This window comes from Vicugna pacos, chromosome 22 (genome assembly GCF_048564905.1).
Source record: "Vicugna pacos chromosome 22, VicPac4, whole genome shotgun sequence".
Classification (NCBI taxonomy): domain Eukaryota; kingdom Metazoa; phylum Chordata; class Mammalia; order Artiodactyla; family Camelidae; genus Vicugna; species Vicugna pacos.
In genome coordinates this window covers 16,896,484-16,914,695 of record NC_133008.1, presented here as the reverse complement: position 1 = coordinate 16,914,695, position 18,212 = coordinate 16,896,484, and the positions used below count along the sequence as shown (strand labels likewise).

Sequence of the window (18,212 nt, the reverse complement as noted above, 5' to 3'; positions counted from 1 at the left end):
AGGCATTATCTGAAAGACGCACACATTCTAAATTGTGCAACACTCAATTTATCTACCTTGGAAGGATGAATGGTTGAGTGCGTCCTGCTGAGATCTGAGCCCTTGCGTCCGGGGATCCGAAACGTTTGAACCAGCGGCTGAGACCACTCAGCCAACTCTCTACCCTCCAACAGGACGGCCTCTCTGCACAGGAGTTTCACTCCACCAGCCATTTCCCCTTCCACCCTTGTAGCTTTCCAGGAGCTAAACAGAAGTCAAAAGGAAAACATTTTTTAAAAAGTAGACAGGTTACCCCCTCAGAATTTTCTGTGCATCAGAGCGCTATTAAAATCTTTGTGTTCTTTGTGGCAACGTGACAGAGACCATGGAAAAGCAGCTCAAGACGAAGTGAATGCCTCTGATTCAATTTCTAGATGAAGGACAGAGGCTCAGGATGCTTGTCTCTCAAGTCCCAAATGCAAGTCTTGTTGATACTACCTCAAAAATGTACACAAATATATCTCCTCTTCTCCGTCTTAACTGCCACCAATGTAGTACAAGCCAGCGGCATCTCCAGTGAATTAGACTTCCTAAACAGATGGTATCACCTCTCTTTTTAAAACATTGTGATTTTTTTTATTTACTTAGAAGAAAATATAAATTCTTTTATGTGGCCTACAAAGCCCTGTATGTCCTGGCCCCAGACTGTTTTTCTGACCTGATTTTCTATTGTTCCCCCTACGCATTATACTCCTATGACCCCTTTCTTCCACCTCGCAGACACACCGAGCTCATCCCCACCGCAGGGCCCAGGCACTAGCTGTCCCTTCTCCCTGGGGCTCTCCCGTCCCACTGTGAAATGACTGGCTATTCTTCTCTCATCAGTTTCGATCTCAAGTCTCAGATTCTCAAAGGACTTTTATCCAACAATCCTACCAAGTATTGTCTTCTTTCCTATTACTTTTATCACACAATCTTGTTTTTGTCCCCCCATTACTATTTCTACCATCTGGATTAATCTTGCTTACTTTGTTAATATAGTTTCACCCACTAAAAATAAATTGTTTATATAAAGAGGAACTCTACTTCTCTTGTCCATTGCTCTATCCCCAGGACACAGGACAGTTCCTGGAGCCTTGTAAGGTTCAAAAATGTATTGGAGAGAAGGCAAAACAAACAAAAGAAAAAAATGGAAGTTAGGATTGAGAGTCAGTCTCAGCTATATAGTAAGTTCTGCTGCATAAAAATTATAATGCATTAAGTAATTTTTCATAAATTGTTTAGTGAAGAAAAAGGCATGAAAAAGCAATTTGTATAGTAACAGCGCATTGGACATTTATTTGCGTGCCTGCATGCATGCACAAATATGTTTTGTAAAAAGTGTAGAAAGTCCATTGAAAGAAAATTCACATCAATACTTTGACTTCATTCTGGAGTATTTTCTGTTCCTTCATTGTCTTAATTTTCAAGACAATAAACATAGTACTTTGTTGTAAAAGTTACCTTACATCTACAGACCTTCTGCTTTGCTCGAGACTCTTAGTTGCAAACACAGAAATGCAACTCAAATTGGCTTAAGCAAATCAAAGTTTTTACTAGATTATGCAGCTGTTTTGCCAAAAGGCCAATGATGCCACAGCCCTTTTACCTTTATTTGGTCTTGCATCTTGTATTTTGGCAAAACTTTCTCCAAGAGTTGGAGAACATGACTGCTAAATGCCTTCAGGTTTACATTTTTGACTTGAAATTAAAATTCAAGTGGAAATTAAATTTAAAGCCGCGATGCGGAAGGAATTCTCTTCTCCACTAGCTTCAACAACAACACAAATCTGTAGAAATGGCCCTGGTGGGGCAGGTCTGGATATCCAGACCTCTGAATGACCTCTGAACTGATCATTGTACCTTCATCAGGGCCACATGCCTGTCCTTAGGTGAGGAGTGGGAGTGACAGGGCAGTACCAGAAAGCATTAAAAAATAAATAAAGTCATCAAACCCTTTTCACCACTAATTTAAACTACTTCTGCAACTTATGAATTACGTTTTTAAAAGAGATGCTCTGGGGTTGGTTTTGTTTTAAGACCAGGACCTGTACCCAAGTCCTACCACAATCACTTACGGAGCCGGAGGGGAGATACAGGAAGTCGAAATTAGAAAAATCAGTTCTCCTCCTGAAGTAGAGGTTTTCTGTATAATTTGGAGAGGTCTCTGAATTCCCTGAAGGTCCTCCATGTATTCCCTAGGCGGGGTTTTACAGGGTCCCTAAACAGCACACTCCTTTCCCTCTTTAGATTAAGAAATAGGTATACGATTCAGAGAGACAAATATCAACATATCAACTTTATAACTAAGACTGGAAGGCTAGCAAACTGGAGGATGTGGCTGATATGGGAGGTCACTTAGGCTTGATAATCCTCGAAATCAGGTATACCCATCCACCCCTTCGCAGACTGCAGGGGACAACTTTACCTCGATGACCCTCATACCAGAGCCTGCTCTGCCAAGATTCCTTATAGGTGGGAGAGCACACCAGAATGTGTGTTCTCTGCATCAGTCATACTGAGAAAGAGAACTGGTGAGACTTGCATGACCAACCCCTACTCTCAAGCTACCAATCAGAAAAGTCAGTTCAAGTTTGAGGGGTGTATATATATATATATATATATATATATATATGGCTAAGATGAAATCAGAAACTTGACTTTAAAGACAGCATCCCTAAATAGAAATAGAAGCTAAGTCTGAAGGAATTTGCCTTTTTAATACCCTAGATTTTAATTACCAGACTAGATTCCCCTGTTACTAGTCTATTTCTGGTTTTTTTTTGTTTTTTTTACCCCTTATACAATTTTGATGTGTATTTTCTGTTACATACTATGGTCCTTCCAGAGCCTCTACTGAATTTTGAGTCAGAAACTAAAAGTGAATCTGTTTGAAATGTTCAAAGCCATATCCATCGGCACCCTTGCAGCTCCACATAATAAATTGAACACAGGAGCAATAGCGCTATTAAGTTGGTGGAATCATTGATTTTTTTCCTATGTGTAATGGTCACATTAAAAGTTGAGGTTTTCAACAGATATAATATTAAGTAATTCAGTGCTTTATCAAACTAACAAAGAACCTATGACCTTTAGTGGGAAATGTTTATTGAGAAATGGCTAGGAATGTAAGTATTTTTACAGCACATTTTATTTTGGCAAAAGCATCCTATTCCACTAGTCAAAATAACATCTCCAGCGTGACTGCACTGTCTGCATGTCTTACATAGAAGAAGTAAGAAATGTTAATGCAGAAACAATAAGTTGATCAAATTCATTTATTACTTATTCTATTTATCTAACTGTAAGGGGGAAATATGCTTAGAACATCCTGCCAAATGCTATTTCACAGTCCCACTGTATTAAGACCACTTAGGGTTTGCAAAGTACAGACACTTAAATCCAAGGTCAGTTATATGGAATCCCAAAGGAAGGCCAGTAATTTTGGCAAGCACTCCAGATGATGTGGATGGGCAGAAACATTGGGAAACCATGACAATCAAATGGGGTTCTGGGTCAGAGGTTGTCCTGGGCTGCTTTTGTTTCTTCTTCCTTGTATGTTTTTCTCCCTTTGATGTGCATTCCCTCCCACATAGTCATGGAATGCCTGTACTCGAGAGGCTTTGTGAGATGATTTAGTCTAATCTCATCACTGAGGGGTAAAGTGATGCTCGGGGATGTGACTCAGCTGGCAAGTGCCTAGCTGACTTTTGACCTTGCTGCCTTCATCTTTCTTGAGACTTTCTTTGGAAACATTCTGGTGAACTCAGTATCATTAAGATATAAATGACGACACAATTTAACTTTATTAACCAAAAGTATTTGTTATTTTGGCAAAAATCAATGACTTTGAGATAAAGAAAAAAAAACCCTAAATTTGTGGAGTTTTAAGATGAAGAAGAAAAGAGGAAAAAGAGAAGGAGGCGAGAATACTGAGGAATAAACTCTTAAAACTCAAATTTCATATAGTTTGTAATCTTCTCTTCATCAGACTAGCTCTCTTTGCAGGGTTTCATGACTGACCCAGAGTGTCGATAAATCTTCAAAACTTTACACCATATTAATGCATCCTCTGTAAGTCTTTTGTCCATCTATATGTTCTTTCACCAAAATGACATCATGATATTCCTGCTGTTCTGTAATCTCACTTTATTTCGTTTAAAAATAATCAAGGATATCTTTTCAGCCTTCTATCACAAGATTTTAAATATCTGTATAATACTCCATTACATAAAAGATACCATAATGTATTTATTCAGTCCTCTATTGTTAGACATTTATTTTTCAAGAGTTTGCTAACACAAACAATATTGTGATAGATATTCTAGAAAATCTTGTATATCCATGAGGATTCCTTAGAATATATTTCTAAAAATAAGAATTATTAGAGACATGAATGTAGACAGGATTAAGTAATGATAATAAAAACTTCTAAGTGATTGTTTTTTAGAGAACAATGAATTTCAGATAATTTGCCTGTTTTGGAAGGGAAGATAAATTGTAGGAATGTATGTGTGTGTCTGTGTGCGTGTGTCGACAAGTGCATTTAGAATGAAAATGAACATGTCAAACGTTTACAAAGGGCCAATGTTTTAAAATTAAAAAACAAATGGGAGCAGATTATATAGTCAACATCACAGATTTATCTCTGTCCATCTATCATCTGTTTAATTTTCTCATTATCTGTTCCTCAAACCAAATACTTCTGAAATGAAGTCTACAGATCAGTGGCAATCTTCAGAAGATGAACTCTCATTTTCAAAAAGAAATCTACACGAATTGCCATCAGGTAGACAGCCTTTCTCTTCATGGCAGAATAAAATATAAATCTACATGGGGGATCTAAAGAGCCAATGAAAATGGCTTCTTTAAAAATATTTTTTATAGAAACATCTGTTTAGATTTGAGAGTAGGAAAGAAACACACAACAAAGCTGAAGTGATAATAAAGGGTCAAGGGGGAAAACAAAAACCTTGAGTAAGATACCTTGTTAGAAGGAATACAAGAATTGTCATCCTCTAAAAGGACGATGATTTGGAAAGTAGACTGAATTGACTGGGAGAGAAGTTGTCATTCCATATAAATGACCTGAGTAATTTAGTGCAAGTGTTTTCTCTAAAGACTATGCCTTTTGAAATTGAAGGGGAAAAAAATGGTAATTGGTTAAGCGCTTGGGGAGATTTATAATTCCCCCAGAGAATCTGACAATACAGCTGAGACATTCAGCCACAATCAAAGCCTCGGTGTTGTATCCTTGGACTTTCTAAAACCTGGACATGGAAATTAGACACTGAGATGTATGGAGTGTGGTTGAAAGGAAATTGGATGGGGAATAAGGAGATTTGGTTTCAGCCTTGCCTCTGCTGCTCTGTTAGTTGAGTGACTTTGGAAAAGTCAATTAAGTTTTCAACGTGTAGAGTTCTTATTTGAATGGAAACAGTTGATGAAATTGTAATTTATAAATCAGGAATGCAACTTAGTGTTCAGCATGCCGTCGGGCACCAAGTTGGTGTTCAGTATAGCTTTTTCCTGAATCAAAATGATTTTGGTGAGTGTTTTTATTTCATAATATGTAAGGAAGTTGTTTTTTTTTCTTCTCTTTTATGTTATTCTTGAGTTCCTGCTATTTCCCTTTTTAATGCTATATTTGCTTAATAATTTATCGGTTTTGCTGGGTGAAATACAGAGCTGACCATGTACAAATAAAAAGTACCTTTAGAGTGAGCCTGCAGGATCTGGGAGCTTCACATATGGATCTGTATTCAGGCTGAAACCCAGACATGTACAAGACTGGGGTTGGCATAGAATATTAAGGATGAAACTGGGAAAGAGAGAATCTATACAGAGTTTGTTTGAATGCTAATAAATCATGAAATCACTGCCTTTTGGCTAGTGGGATTTGCTGCCTAAGAAGTCTGCGGCTCAACAAAGAACGGGGTTCCCTACAGAACTCCTTATTCCGGCTCTAACCAACACACTCTAGGAGGAAAAAGGCAGAGTAGGTGTTAGGAAAGAAAACTGAGGCGATCTCAGGAACTGGGGAGGGATCCCTTGTTCTAGAATCTTACATATGTATAGCTGTTATTTTAATATCAATCAAGCCTTGGTGGCTGAATCCTGCCGACTCTGTGAACATGACTCCTATCCACACAGCTGGTTGTTGAGTTAATATAGTTCTTTTATGGGTCCCCTTGTGCTCTTTTGATATTGTTTTCTGCACGCCGCCTCCCTACTGCATCCTGACTGAAGTCACCGTACCTCTCTGAATTTAATGTGCTCTGACATGGGCATGTTCAGAACGGAAGATGCTGCGCTGATACAGGAAACGAGATCCACGGGAGGCGGTGCCTTCATTGCTTCGCCCCCTGCCGGGAGGCTGCGGGGAACCTCCCCAGAAAGAGCTGATGAAGAGGGAAAGCTCACAGGCCACCTGGGCTCTGTGTAAGGAGAAGTGGAATCCAGGAACAACTCTTCCCAAGCGAGCATCTCTAGCTCTGTGGCCTCCCCATAAATCCTCACTGCGGAGTGAAACTGATTTAACAAGATATCTCCATTTCCTCTGAACAGCGGTGAAAATATTCCTACAGGACTTTATTAAGACAGACCCCAAAGTACTCATCAGGCCAATAAAAGAGAGGAATCCTGCTGTGACCTTTCTACCCACAACCCCACTGCAATTAAAGAAGCAGCCAGTATCCAAGCAGATAGGTAACTTGATAAGCACACCAGGCATCTGCCCGTGCCCAAGGCCACCTTTTGAAAGGAAAGAGCCATTATTTTTTCCAATGGTACAGAAAAGAAGCTGCAGGACATACAGGCTAAATTGAAAAGGCCTTAGAAGTACCTTAGGAGGTTAACAGTATCACCTGAAGCCAGGTTCCTATCAGTTAGGAATTCAGTATTTTGGGGGGAATTTGATGAGGTCCAAGGGGATGTTTGCAAAGGGGAACTGTGATTGGCCCTCTCACTTGGCAGTTGTTTGGCATCCTGTGCAGAGCTTATAAGAAGTTCTTTATTTTCCATGTGGATCCTGGCACTCCTAACTCAATATGTGCTCCATGCCAGTATGAACCGGGATGTAAATCACAGCATTTTCATTTCAGTAATGGGTTGAGGGGAAGGCGGGCTGGGGAGACATGATGTAGGGGCTCAGTTCTTATTAGGAAACACAAAATAGGAATTTGATTTTTCTCTTTTTTTCCTTCAAAAGCGAAAATTTGGCCAAAGTTTTAGATTCAGAAATAAGCCAAGTCCTGCGAATTAGTGGAGTGCATCATTATGGGCTGGAAAGGTAATTACTCCCGAGCTCGCTCTTGGACTTTCCCCTGACTCCCCATTCCTAACTCTGCTTTACGGTGTACCTGGTGGGAAATCTTCTTAATCCTCATTTGTGGGTTTCATTTGTTAACCCTAATGAGGGTTTGGGGATTTAAGACTCTTTGTCGTCCTTCAACTCGGTTAGTTTCTTAGAGAGGAAAATAAGAGGGGAAGATCACCTACATTTCCCTCTGATCTTGGGAAGTGTCAACGACAAAAATTTTCTCTGTGGCTCACAGTTCAATTTCACACTCTGTACAAGGCTATCTTAGTGCTCTGGGGTTCCACAGATCAATTTCGACTGTGTATTTTTCTGTCTTTGTTTGCATTGTTCTTTTACCCAGCTGCAAGGCTCCTTTTCTTTTAGCAAAATGTCAAATGGTGGCGAATTTGCTCAATTAGCTTTGCAAATGTGTGTTTGACTTCCTGTGGCATTTTTTCTCTTCCTTTCTTTGTTGTGTGTTTCTTCTATTTCAAAGCGGGACATCAAAAATATTCTTCTTTTGAACGAATTAGCATTTTAATTCATAGGTGATAGTCTGCAGTTGTCTTTCTGATTGTGTGTTTAATTAAAGGACAAATACACATGCATTCTTCTCCCATTTGATTCAATTATTTTGGAGGTGAGGAAAATACTTCAATTTCAGCTGCACTGTAGGTAATGTTTTGACATAAAATAACTATCACGTAAAGGAGCTTAATCAATGGATTGTGCATGGCCGACGAACAACAAAACCACTCTTTTGCCATCTTGTTTGCATCAGCCTTTATAATTTTAGTGACAGGATCTGAAAACACGTGCAAAGAAACAATAAATCTTTTTGTTGATGTATCACAGGGATTGGAAAGGTTTATTTGTTCTCTAATAAGGTAAAATCCACAAAGCAATTTTTAAAATGCTTCCTAGGGATTCTGGATTTTTATTTAAAGGGAGGAGGAGAGAAGACAGGCTGGGATCAGAGTAATGGAGGTAAAATAGGAAAATGTGTGAATCTCACCCCCATCCCTCCCCTTTCATGGAATCCTTTGGCATTTGAGTACGTTTTGGCAACCATGAAACAATAGTTTATTACCCTAATGAATCTCTTAGACCTCCTCTTTTTATATCTAATGCTGGTAAAAAAAAAAAATAATGTTTGTCCCCTTTTCCATTTCCCTCAAGTGGAAAAGAGGTGGATACAACACATGAGATTCAGCTGGAGGTCTTCAAAGAGCCACTCCACTGCTGGTGCCTGGCGCCTCTTGTCTGTACCAGGATTTAGTTGCTTTGAAGTTAATTCAGAGATTATATTTGAAAAATTCTTTAAGTAAGAATGTGTATTATACCTTTTCCTAAAGTCCTCTGGAACATCCTCTGGAAAATGAAGCTAAGCGGTCCCCTAGTGTCCATTTCAAGCTGTAGTTTTTGACGTTCCTTCTTCTGTTACTGATCAACAGGACGGTGGAACCATTGACAACAAGGCTTTTGTCTCTTTCTTTCCTCTCCCCATCAGACTTCAGTTTGGCTCCCCCCACCGCAGCTTGAAAAAAAGAGACTTTCCGTCGTGGCATGGCTCATGAAGTTAGTGGACACACCTGAGGCGCACGGCGTCCCTCAGGGAGCTGGGGGGCTAGACTCTCCCGGTGCTATCAGTGAAGAATCGCGAGAAGCCGTGATAGTAAGAGCGCTTTCCCCAGCCTCAGAAGAAGGGTGCTGGCCACGGAGGAGGGAGGAGGCTCGCTGCTGAACGGAAATTTGCTCAAGGTTAGTAGCCTGTTTGGTATCTTTGGTTTGGGAGAACCTTTCTTTTCCTCGGTAAAAGCACTGTGCTCCCCAAAGTAGGGGAGTTGGTGCGCAGAGTGAAAATAGGTAGATGAGCTAATGCATTGAGCAGGCTGGTGTGAGCAAGTCTTATCTGACCTCAGTCTGAGGAGGAAGAGAGGCTGGGTGAGCCCAAAAGAGATGGGAATGGAAGAGCCTTGTGTGTTTCTCCCCAAAAAGCCAATAACCTGTAGAGAAATGTGTGTAAAACCGTCATCATCTGAGTAGCCGGCTGTTTAAGAGCAGACAAATAAGACTGAAATCCCAGGTTTGGGTTACAAGTTTTCCGAGGTAACGTCTTCAGTTCAGTGCTAAAATCTTGTCGTATGTGAAGTTAACTTTTTTTTTTTAATAACTTAAAAACATTAAAGTAGTCAACATGTTGAAAATAAATACTTCGAATTCCTTATGCTTAATTCAAATTGAATAGGTTTCTATTTTGAACTAAATGTAAGATTGCGGGAATAATGAGGCCATCATTTTTCATTGCTCGGGGCCTCTGCATATCTGCAAGTCTCCTTGTGTGAGATGTTATTAATTTAAAGTGAGTCTAATTGTAATAAAGTTCGCTGCTCAAAAGAGTTTTCAACTTAAGTTCATTGTGTTAAATAAAATAATGGCCTAAGAATGAATAGATATCCATTTTTATCTTGAAGGGCAAACAATGACTAAATTAATTAAAGATTATTAACTGTCAAAAGTCACACCCAAGATTGCATTAATTTATCAGCTCCAGCCTTCTCTGCTGATTTCTTGCTGTGTCTGAGTTGTAAGATGTAATTTTGTTTGTTTTTCTTAAACTATTTTGTACCTCCTGTAACGAAACAACAGAAAAACCTCTTAAAATATAGAACAGTTTTTTTTTTTAATTTTAACTTATGTCCTCTTTTAATATCTAAGGTAATGGGCTATTCATTTACAAATCTAAGATTTTTTTTCTTTTTACTGTGTTATGGAAATTGAGAATTTCTGCCAGCAGTGAAAGACAATATCAACTGTTAAACATGGGTATGGTCGAGTCTTGGTGTGTTTATTTCAGTAAATATTCTCATTTAGAAAATTCAGTTGCTCAATAGATTACTAATGAAAAGGCCAATAGGTAAATATTTGAAAATGTATTCAAATATATTTATTGAGGTCTTACCATATGCCGGGTTCAGTTCCGGGTAGTGGAAATGCAGCCGATAGTAAAACAGGTTAAAGATGTCTACTCTTCTTGAGTGTATATTATGAAAACAGGAATGTGATAATAAACTACGACTGTACTCTGGGAAAAAAAATACGGAGCACAGAAAAGGGATGTGATGGTGCCAGAGGCATGGGAGAGGTTGGAGGTCAAGTTAGAGTGTAAGACAGGTGAAGGTAAGCCTCACAGAGGAAATGAGATCTCCGCAAAGAGCAAGACGGGTGTTGGCGAGGGTGTGGAGAAAAGGGAGCACTGGGGCCCTGTTGGTGGGCGTGAAAATGGGTGCAGCCACTACAGAGAACACTACAGAAGTGCCTCAGAAATGAAAATTAGACTACCACCGGATTCATTGACTCCCTTCTCGGTGTTTATCCAAAGAAAAAAAATACTCTAGCTCAAAAAGATACCTGCAGCTGTGTTGCTGAAAGATCGCGCCGCCCCCCCCCCCAGTCCCTGATGAGCCAAATTAAAACTCAGAGACAGGGTCTTGGAGCTTAGAAGCAAAGAGACAGCTTCATTGCTTTGCCAGGCAAAGGGGACTCAGCAGCCTAGTGCCTTCAGCACTGTGACCCCACCTTGAAGATGATGTAGGGTGATTAAGTAGCCATAGCTCCAACAATAAGACATCGACAGCAATCAGCAGAATCATCACGCAGAGTGATGTCATGACGCCTCCAGGTGGCCAATTCTGTAGAGGCTGGCGGTTGTCACTTTTTCAGTCTCTTTGTCGGGTAAGTGCCCAAGGTGTGGTCTTCTTGGTATGTAGCCTGTTTTGTAAGGTTTCAGTTCCGTGACCTTCTCCCTGGAGAACAACTCAGAAAGTATGATTATTACTTCATATTACTGGAATAAAGCAGAAAGAGTAAAATTAATAGCTTTATTTTAACAGCGGGTCTGGAGCTGTGAGTAGCAACTGGTCAGCCAGGTCAGTTGACCATTTTAAGCACAAGCATAAGAATAAACAATCTTTTAGCCTAAATGTGGCCATTTTATTAATTCTCCTTCACCTGCATGTTCATTACAGCAGCATTTACAATAGCCAAGATAGAGAAACAACCTGAATGTCAAGTATTAGATGCATGGATAAAGAAATTGTGATATGTATTTGAATATTACTCAGCCACACAAAAGAAAACATATACTATATGATCGCTCTTACATGTTGTATCAAAAAACAAAAACAAACACCACCAGCCTATGGATAGGGAGAATAGATGGGTGGTTGCCAGAAGCTGGAAGTAGCGGGGCGAATAGGAGAAATCCGTGAAATGTTTTGTTTTTGTTTTTTTAGGTTACATACATAATTTAATAAGTCATAAATAATAAGAAATAAATTTAAAATAATAATAAATTGTGGGGAGAGCAGAACTCTAAGCAGGGTGTGTTGTTTAGAGCCAGAAGCCAGGAGATGAGGCTTTTGGGATGAAATGGTCCAAGTCTTTATGGCTGGTCTCTCCCTTGTCCTTTAGTTACTGGATGGATGGTCATTCTTTTACTGAAGAACAGCTGAGGTTTAACACATTCCAAATGCAATTTACTCATTGGTGACCTCCCAGGACAGCGTGGATAGGGTAGAGAAAGTGGAAGTTCATGGACGTGAGCCAGAAGGGAGCTTAGAAATGACCTTGTCTAACTCTCTGAAATGACACAAGAGGGGCCTGAAGGGTTTAAGTGATTTGCCCAAGAAGTCAGTGACAAACCCTGGGCTGGAGTCTGACTCTTCTGACCTGCCCTTGGCACCTCCCTTCCCCAGCAAATCCTTGTGATGACCATCTCTGAATGTCACACAGATCATAAGTATTTGGATATTTGGGCAAATGCACAGAAGTTTTGATGAAAACCTAGGGGAAACTGTAGAGGTCCTGTGGTAGCAGGTATGCGGGAACCTGTTTTTAATCAATATAATTGAAACAGCTGGAATTTAGAATGTTTTCCTCATGTTTGGACTTTCTACCCTGGTTTAAACAGTTAGTGATTCTAAGATGTTAAATCCATTTTTTCTAACTATAAAAATAATTTGGGAGTACATAATAGCTGGAAAATACTAAAAAGAAAAAAAGAAAAGAAAGAAAAAAGAAATACCAAAAAAAGATAAAAGGAAAAAAAATCACTTAAAACCTCATTAACTAAGGGGTAGCCCCTATTCATATTATGTCATATTAACTTCTGATATTCTCTGTGTGTCTTTCTCTTCCTATAGCTCTCTTAAAAAAATAATAAATAATTTAAATAATGAAAAAATTTTTTAATAAAATAAACTGAAATTTACCATATCAGGATGCTCTTAGGACCAGGAATAATATATGCAAAGCACCTGTTCCACAGGCTGCAGGTACCCAATAAATGGAGGCTGTTACTATGGTTGCCATCAGAACTCTGTCTTCACCGTGACAAACAGGAGAGGAAGACAATATAACTGGCAGCTTAGCCTGGATAACTCGTTGTTCATCCAGGACAAGCAGAGACTGTTTGCCAACCTGGAGAGAATGATAAATAGGGCAGGATTGCTTGTTGCCTGGGGCAGAGCTTTTCCCATGGCCACAAAGACAAACAAGCAAGCAAACAAAACTAGGAGGAGTGAGGCACTTAGCCAAGCAAATAATCTGGGAGAAGAGCATCCCAGGGAGAGAAACAGCTGGAGCAAAGGCCCTGAAGTGAGCGTGTGCTTGACACGTCACAAGAAACACAGAGACCCAAGCAGCATGAGCCAGTAGCCTCACAGCTCGTGAGGGTGTAAAAGCGATTATGCCAGTTCATTGATAGCCCTGAGGACTACTTGAGTTTTTTAACATTTTAATTTAATGTTTTGAGTTGTAATTAACATACAATATTAGTTTCAGATGTGTAATGTAGTGATTCGCTATTTTTTGCATTGTGAAATGATCACTTCAGTAAGACCAATGACTGTGCCACCATACAAGATCATCACAGTACTATTGAGTATATTCTCTGTGTGTGCACTGTTTCCCCCTGGCTTACTTTATAGCTGGAAGTTTGTACCTCTTAATCACCTTCACTTACTTTGTCAGTCCCCCAACCCCCCTTCCCTCTGGCAACCACCTGTTGGTTCTCTGTATCTATGAGTCTGTTTGTTTTGTTTCATTTGTTTTTCAGATTCCACATACATAAAATCATAAGGTACATGTTTTTCTTGGTCTGACTTATTTCTCTAAGCGTAATACCCTCCAGGTCCATCCATGTTGCTGAAAGTGGCAAGATTTCATTCTTTTTTATGGCTAAGTAATATTCCATTGTATATGCAGTTGATCCTTGAACAACACAGGTTTGAACTGTGCAGGTCCATTTACATGTGGGTCTTTTTTAATAAATGTGTTCTGCAGCACTACTGATCCGTGGTTGGTTAAATCTGCAAATGTAGAATCGTGTTTATGGAGGCTGATTGTAAAGTTATACTTGAATCTTTGACTGTGGGTGGGGCATGGTTTGCTGTTCCAACCCCCACATTGTTCAAGGGTCAACCGTATATACCACATCTTCTTTATTCACTCATTTGTAGACTGACTTAGTTTGCTTCTATATCTTGGCTATTGTAAATAGGGCTACAATAAACACATGGGTACATCCTTTTTCTTGAGTTAGTGTTTTGGTTTTTGTGGGATAAATACTCAGAAGTGAGATTGCTGGATTTTATGGTAGTTGTATTTTTAGTTTGTTAAGGAATCTCTGTTCTGTTTTCCATAGTAGCTGCACCGACATTTTCCTTGTCTCTACATTTTCACTAACCCTTGTTGTTTCTTGTCTTTTTGACTTCTACTCTGAGAGAAATGAGGACTTTCTGGCAAAATTGGACTGAAGAGTGAAATGTTTTAGGTTTGAAAAGTAATAGATGGCTGGTGCATGAGTGAGGGGAGAAAAGGAGGCTATGAAGTGGCTAGACAAAACAATATGCTGATTCAGAGCAAAGTCGACTTCATAATGGAGCTCGGAAGAATTTGTTGAATTCTGCATGCATTTTGAAGTTAATGAGGTTTGATGGATTGGAAGCAGGATACGAGAGAGAAAGACAAGGGAAGGATTGCATGAGCTGCTGAAAGAATGACATTTCTATCTGCTGAGATAGTGATGGCTTACAGTAGAGCAGGTTTTGATATTAGAACTGAAGTTCAGCTTTGGTGCTGACAGGTGAGTGTTTATGGGCAGACAATGTTGAAATATGGGAGCGAGGTCTGAGCTAGAGCTATGAATCTAGGAGTCGGGGTACTGATAGTTTTTGAAACAAAGAAAATGGATGAGATCACCAATAAAGTGAATGTAGATAGTTCCAAAGACTGGGTCCTGGAGTTCTGTGATGTTAAGAGATTGGCGGTGAGAGAAGAAATTCAAGAATTGGAGTAGGAGGATGTGGAACCCAGGACAGGTGGATGTGGTTGGTGGTGGTCTGTGGAAGTCCTCTGCACATTGTTTTCAGTTGGTCTGTGAAATACCAGGCAAGGTCACCAGTGGAAAATGAGGATAGAGGAGGAGATGATAGGAGTTTAAGGAAGGAAGGTGGAAATAGTTACAACTGAGAGAGAGTGTGCGAATGGGCTGAGAAGTCCTGATGTTGGCCTCATAGCATTAGGACTCACTTTGAAGTTCCTGGATATGAATTTAAAGTGAAACCAACTAGTAATCATATGAGCTTTTTCTTTAGGTGCTGTCAGCTTCAGGGGTGCAAATGAGGCGTAGGTGGAAAGTTGAATTTTACCTGCATGTGATGTGGCGAAACTTGGGAGTCCCAGTTGGAGAAGGGCAGGGAACAGGAGGGTGTGTCTGTAAAGGAGAGGTGATGCTTGACTGTGGCCCATTAACTGGGGCAGTGGGAAGTGGGGAGATGTAATGGACGAGGGAATATGAAAAGTCGATGGCATGAAACGGCTTGAAGTTCCCTGGAGTGGGAGAAGCAAAGAATTTTGACTACAGCTAAGACCAAAGTTAGACAGAAAATACGCGTCAGCATTCTGTGGCTCCTTACACTGTGTGTGGGGTGCTGGCCACCTTCTTTTCACTTGGTCCTCGCTAGAACCACCCCTCATGTCAGAGGGCTGTGAAGCAACGTGGCTTCACACTTGTCTAAGATGGCTAGGACAGAACGGACGCTTCAGTTCAGTCTCGATTCTTCATCTTTAAGTTTCATTGCTGTTTCCCTCAAGCTGCTTTCTATGTTCAAATCTAAAGAAGTGTTTCTTCACATAGTAACTCTGTGTGTCTTAGGATGGTTTTTACTGATGTTTGGTACTGACAGGCTTCGGGGATTGCTGTTCGTGTTTTATCATACCCCGATTTTTATTTTTTATTAGTTTCCACTCATTAGGAGTTTATGATAAATTTCATTAGAAAAGTAATGTTTATATGCTAAGAAATATTTTCCATACAGAAGCTGATTTGTTTTTTGGATTTCATAAAATGTCCTACCATAAAAACAACCATCATTCCATTGGAAGCCAGCAATCTACTCAAAGTATCCAGAAAAAGAAACATTAAGATATTTGGAGACAGTTCAAAGATTCTGAATATTGTCTGATAGTTGTGGATTTTTGTTAATTTTCCTTGGTGCTAAGATATATTTTGGTTTAATTTTTAAGTCTTCAGAGATTACATACAAAAATAATTCAAGATGAAATAATAAGGTGCTTGAGATTTGCCTTCATGTACTTGGGTGAGAAGCAAACAAAAGGGGTGTGTGTGTGTGTATTGGAATTGGGGTAAAGTAGTGAATGGAGGGGTATATGAAGCAGAAGAGCAGAAAACTAGTGGTGGTTGAAGATGAATATATAGATCTTCTAATTATTCTCAATTTTATAAATATATTTGAAATTTTTTGCCGTCAAATTAAAAAAGCATTTCCTAAAATACCTCACACAGTCATGTTAATGATCATTAATTCATCACCTTCAGGGATGCCCTAAGTTTAAGAGCTGATGCCAATGGCTGAATATGGTCGGAAAACTGTTCAAGTGGGGATACATGCTTAGACACCCCAGACTGACCGTGAAAAGATAAACATTTGCTACAAACGTAACAGTTTCAGAGGCCACAACTTCAGAAAGGCATGTTCTTCTTTGTTTCACACCCCTTGAAATGTTTGAAGGACATCTCTGTAGGTCCCTCACTTTGTGATTCTCTGTCACTCCAGTGCGCAGACTTTAATAAAATATATCAACTTTTCTGGAGGAGTGGAAGAAATGTATTTCAAGATGAATGGCATCATTTGGACTGTGATAGATTTTTTTTTAAATAACAGTCATCATTTTTGGTGCTCCTTTAATTTAATGGTGGATTAATATTGTTTGACCTGATGATAGTAGCCGTCAATCTACCCTGGTCCTGTGACCGACATGTTTTCTCACTTGCAGTAGGTTGGGGTCACTACTTGACCTACATACTCAGATCCACGTTGTTAAGTCAAACAGTATTTTCAATTGAAAAATAATATTTGACTTGAAAAGGGAGTAGAAAATAGACTCATAAATAACCCTTCTAGGTCAATGCTTCACCTGTTCAATGTATGAATTCCACAAGCTTAATAGTCAGTCATTGGACTTAAAAGTCAGAGAAAGAAGCTTATTGATTTGGTAATTTAACATTTGCCAATAACTTGAATGCGCTTTACATAACAAAATGATGAAAATATGTTTTGATCATTTAATTTGAAATCACCTACCGAATGCATATTGTCTGCTGTGTAAAGTTGAGTCTACTGAAAAAAAAAAAAAACATGCACACAAATGAGTGCTGTAGGACACAGGGTAATTTGTATAAATACAAATATAAGCATACATAGAGCTTTACAAACACTTTACAAATGTATTCCTTGTGTGCATGATTCTGTAGACGAGGGAATACTATTAGTATTTTATAAATAGGTACAAATGCAATCTGTATCAATAAGTTACTAAAACATCAGTGCCTTTTATAAATCATCAAAACATTACCTGTTCGCCAACGATGACCGAGAAGTTGAGTACACGTTCGTCTTTGCAGCATAGGATGTAGTGATCACGGACAAACACGTACTTTGCTGTGATCAGGAGAGATACAGTCTAAAGTCTAAAGAGACCCACGAGAAAGAAGTGGCTGATGCAATGAGAATTTTGAACTCAGCATTTGTGGCTCTCTACTGCACTGTCATTTTAGGTGATACTTACAAAAATATCCTTACAGACTTAGCTGTGAATCCAAGAAAGTTCTGATTCACAGAGTCTCCAAAGACCTGAGTATCTAGTCTTTGAGAAAATAATTGTTGGGCAAACTGAGTTATCTTTTTTTTTCCTTCCCATCTCTCCACTATTTCTGTAATTGGAAGTTATCAGTGTATAATTACATCCTTAGTGAAAAGTAATTATAATTCTTATCATTGGCTTTCTAAATTTGCTTTTTTCTCTAATAAGTAGTATTTTTTTTTTAACATCACGTCTAGCCACTTTGGGTATAGCAAAAGGGAAATCAAAGCAGGATTTCAAACTTTGAAACTGGTTAAGTGGCAAAAAATAAAACCGATAAATATGAAGTTATGAAAGAAACACGAAGCTCATTATCCACGTGTAGAAAAGCAAGAATTTTGAATCTACATTTGTTAACAGCAAAGCAGAAAGGCGAAACAATGCATTAATTTAGAATTCTCTCATATATTTCCTCTCCCTCCCTCTCTCTTTCCCTCCCTCTCTCTCTTTGACCCATTTCCTCTCCCTCTTACCCCAACTTTGTTAATTTCTTATAGCCTTTAAACCTACTATTTGTTCATCAAGTTAATAGACTTGAATACTTACATCATTGGGACAAGGTCAGTATACCCTCAGTATCCTTGTTAACATGTAAACAACACCTTTGTAAGTACTATTTAATAATAAATGAGGTGATGGAGAAAAGGTGTGTTTTGGAAAAAATTTC

The 18,212-nt window shown here is 39.1% G+C and overlaps 1 long non-coding RNA gene across 1 annotated transcript in view; it reads left to right on the top strand.

The window, feature by feature from the left end:
• The window catches only part of LOC116285062 (uncharacterized), a 1,093,935-nt gene that overhangs the window by 750,387 nt on the left and 325,336 nt on the right, over positions 1-18,212 (top strand). Inside the window, exon 7 of the long non-coding RNA XR_004194719.2 lies at positions 8,829-9,079. This is a non-coding gene — a long non-coding RNA (uncharacterized lncRNA). The remainder of the gene's footprint in view (positions 1-8,828; positions 9,080-18,212) is intronic.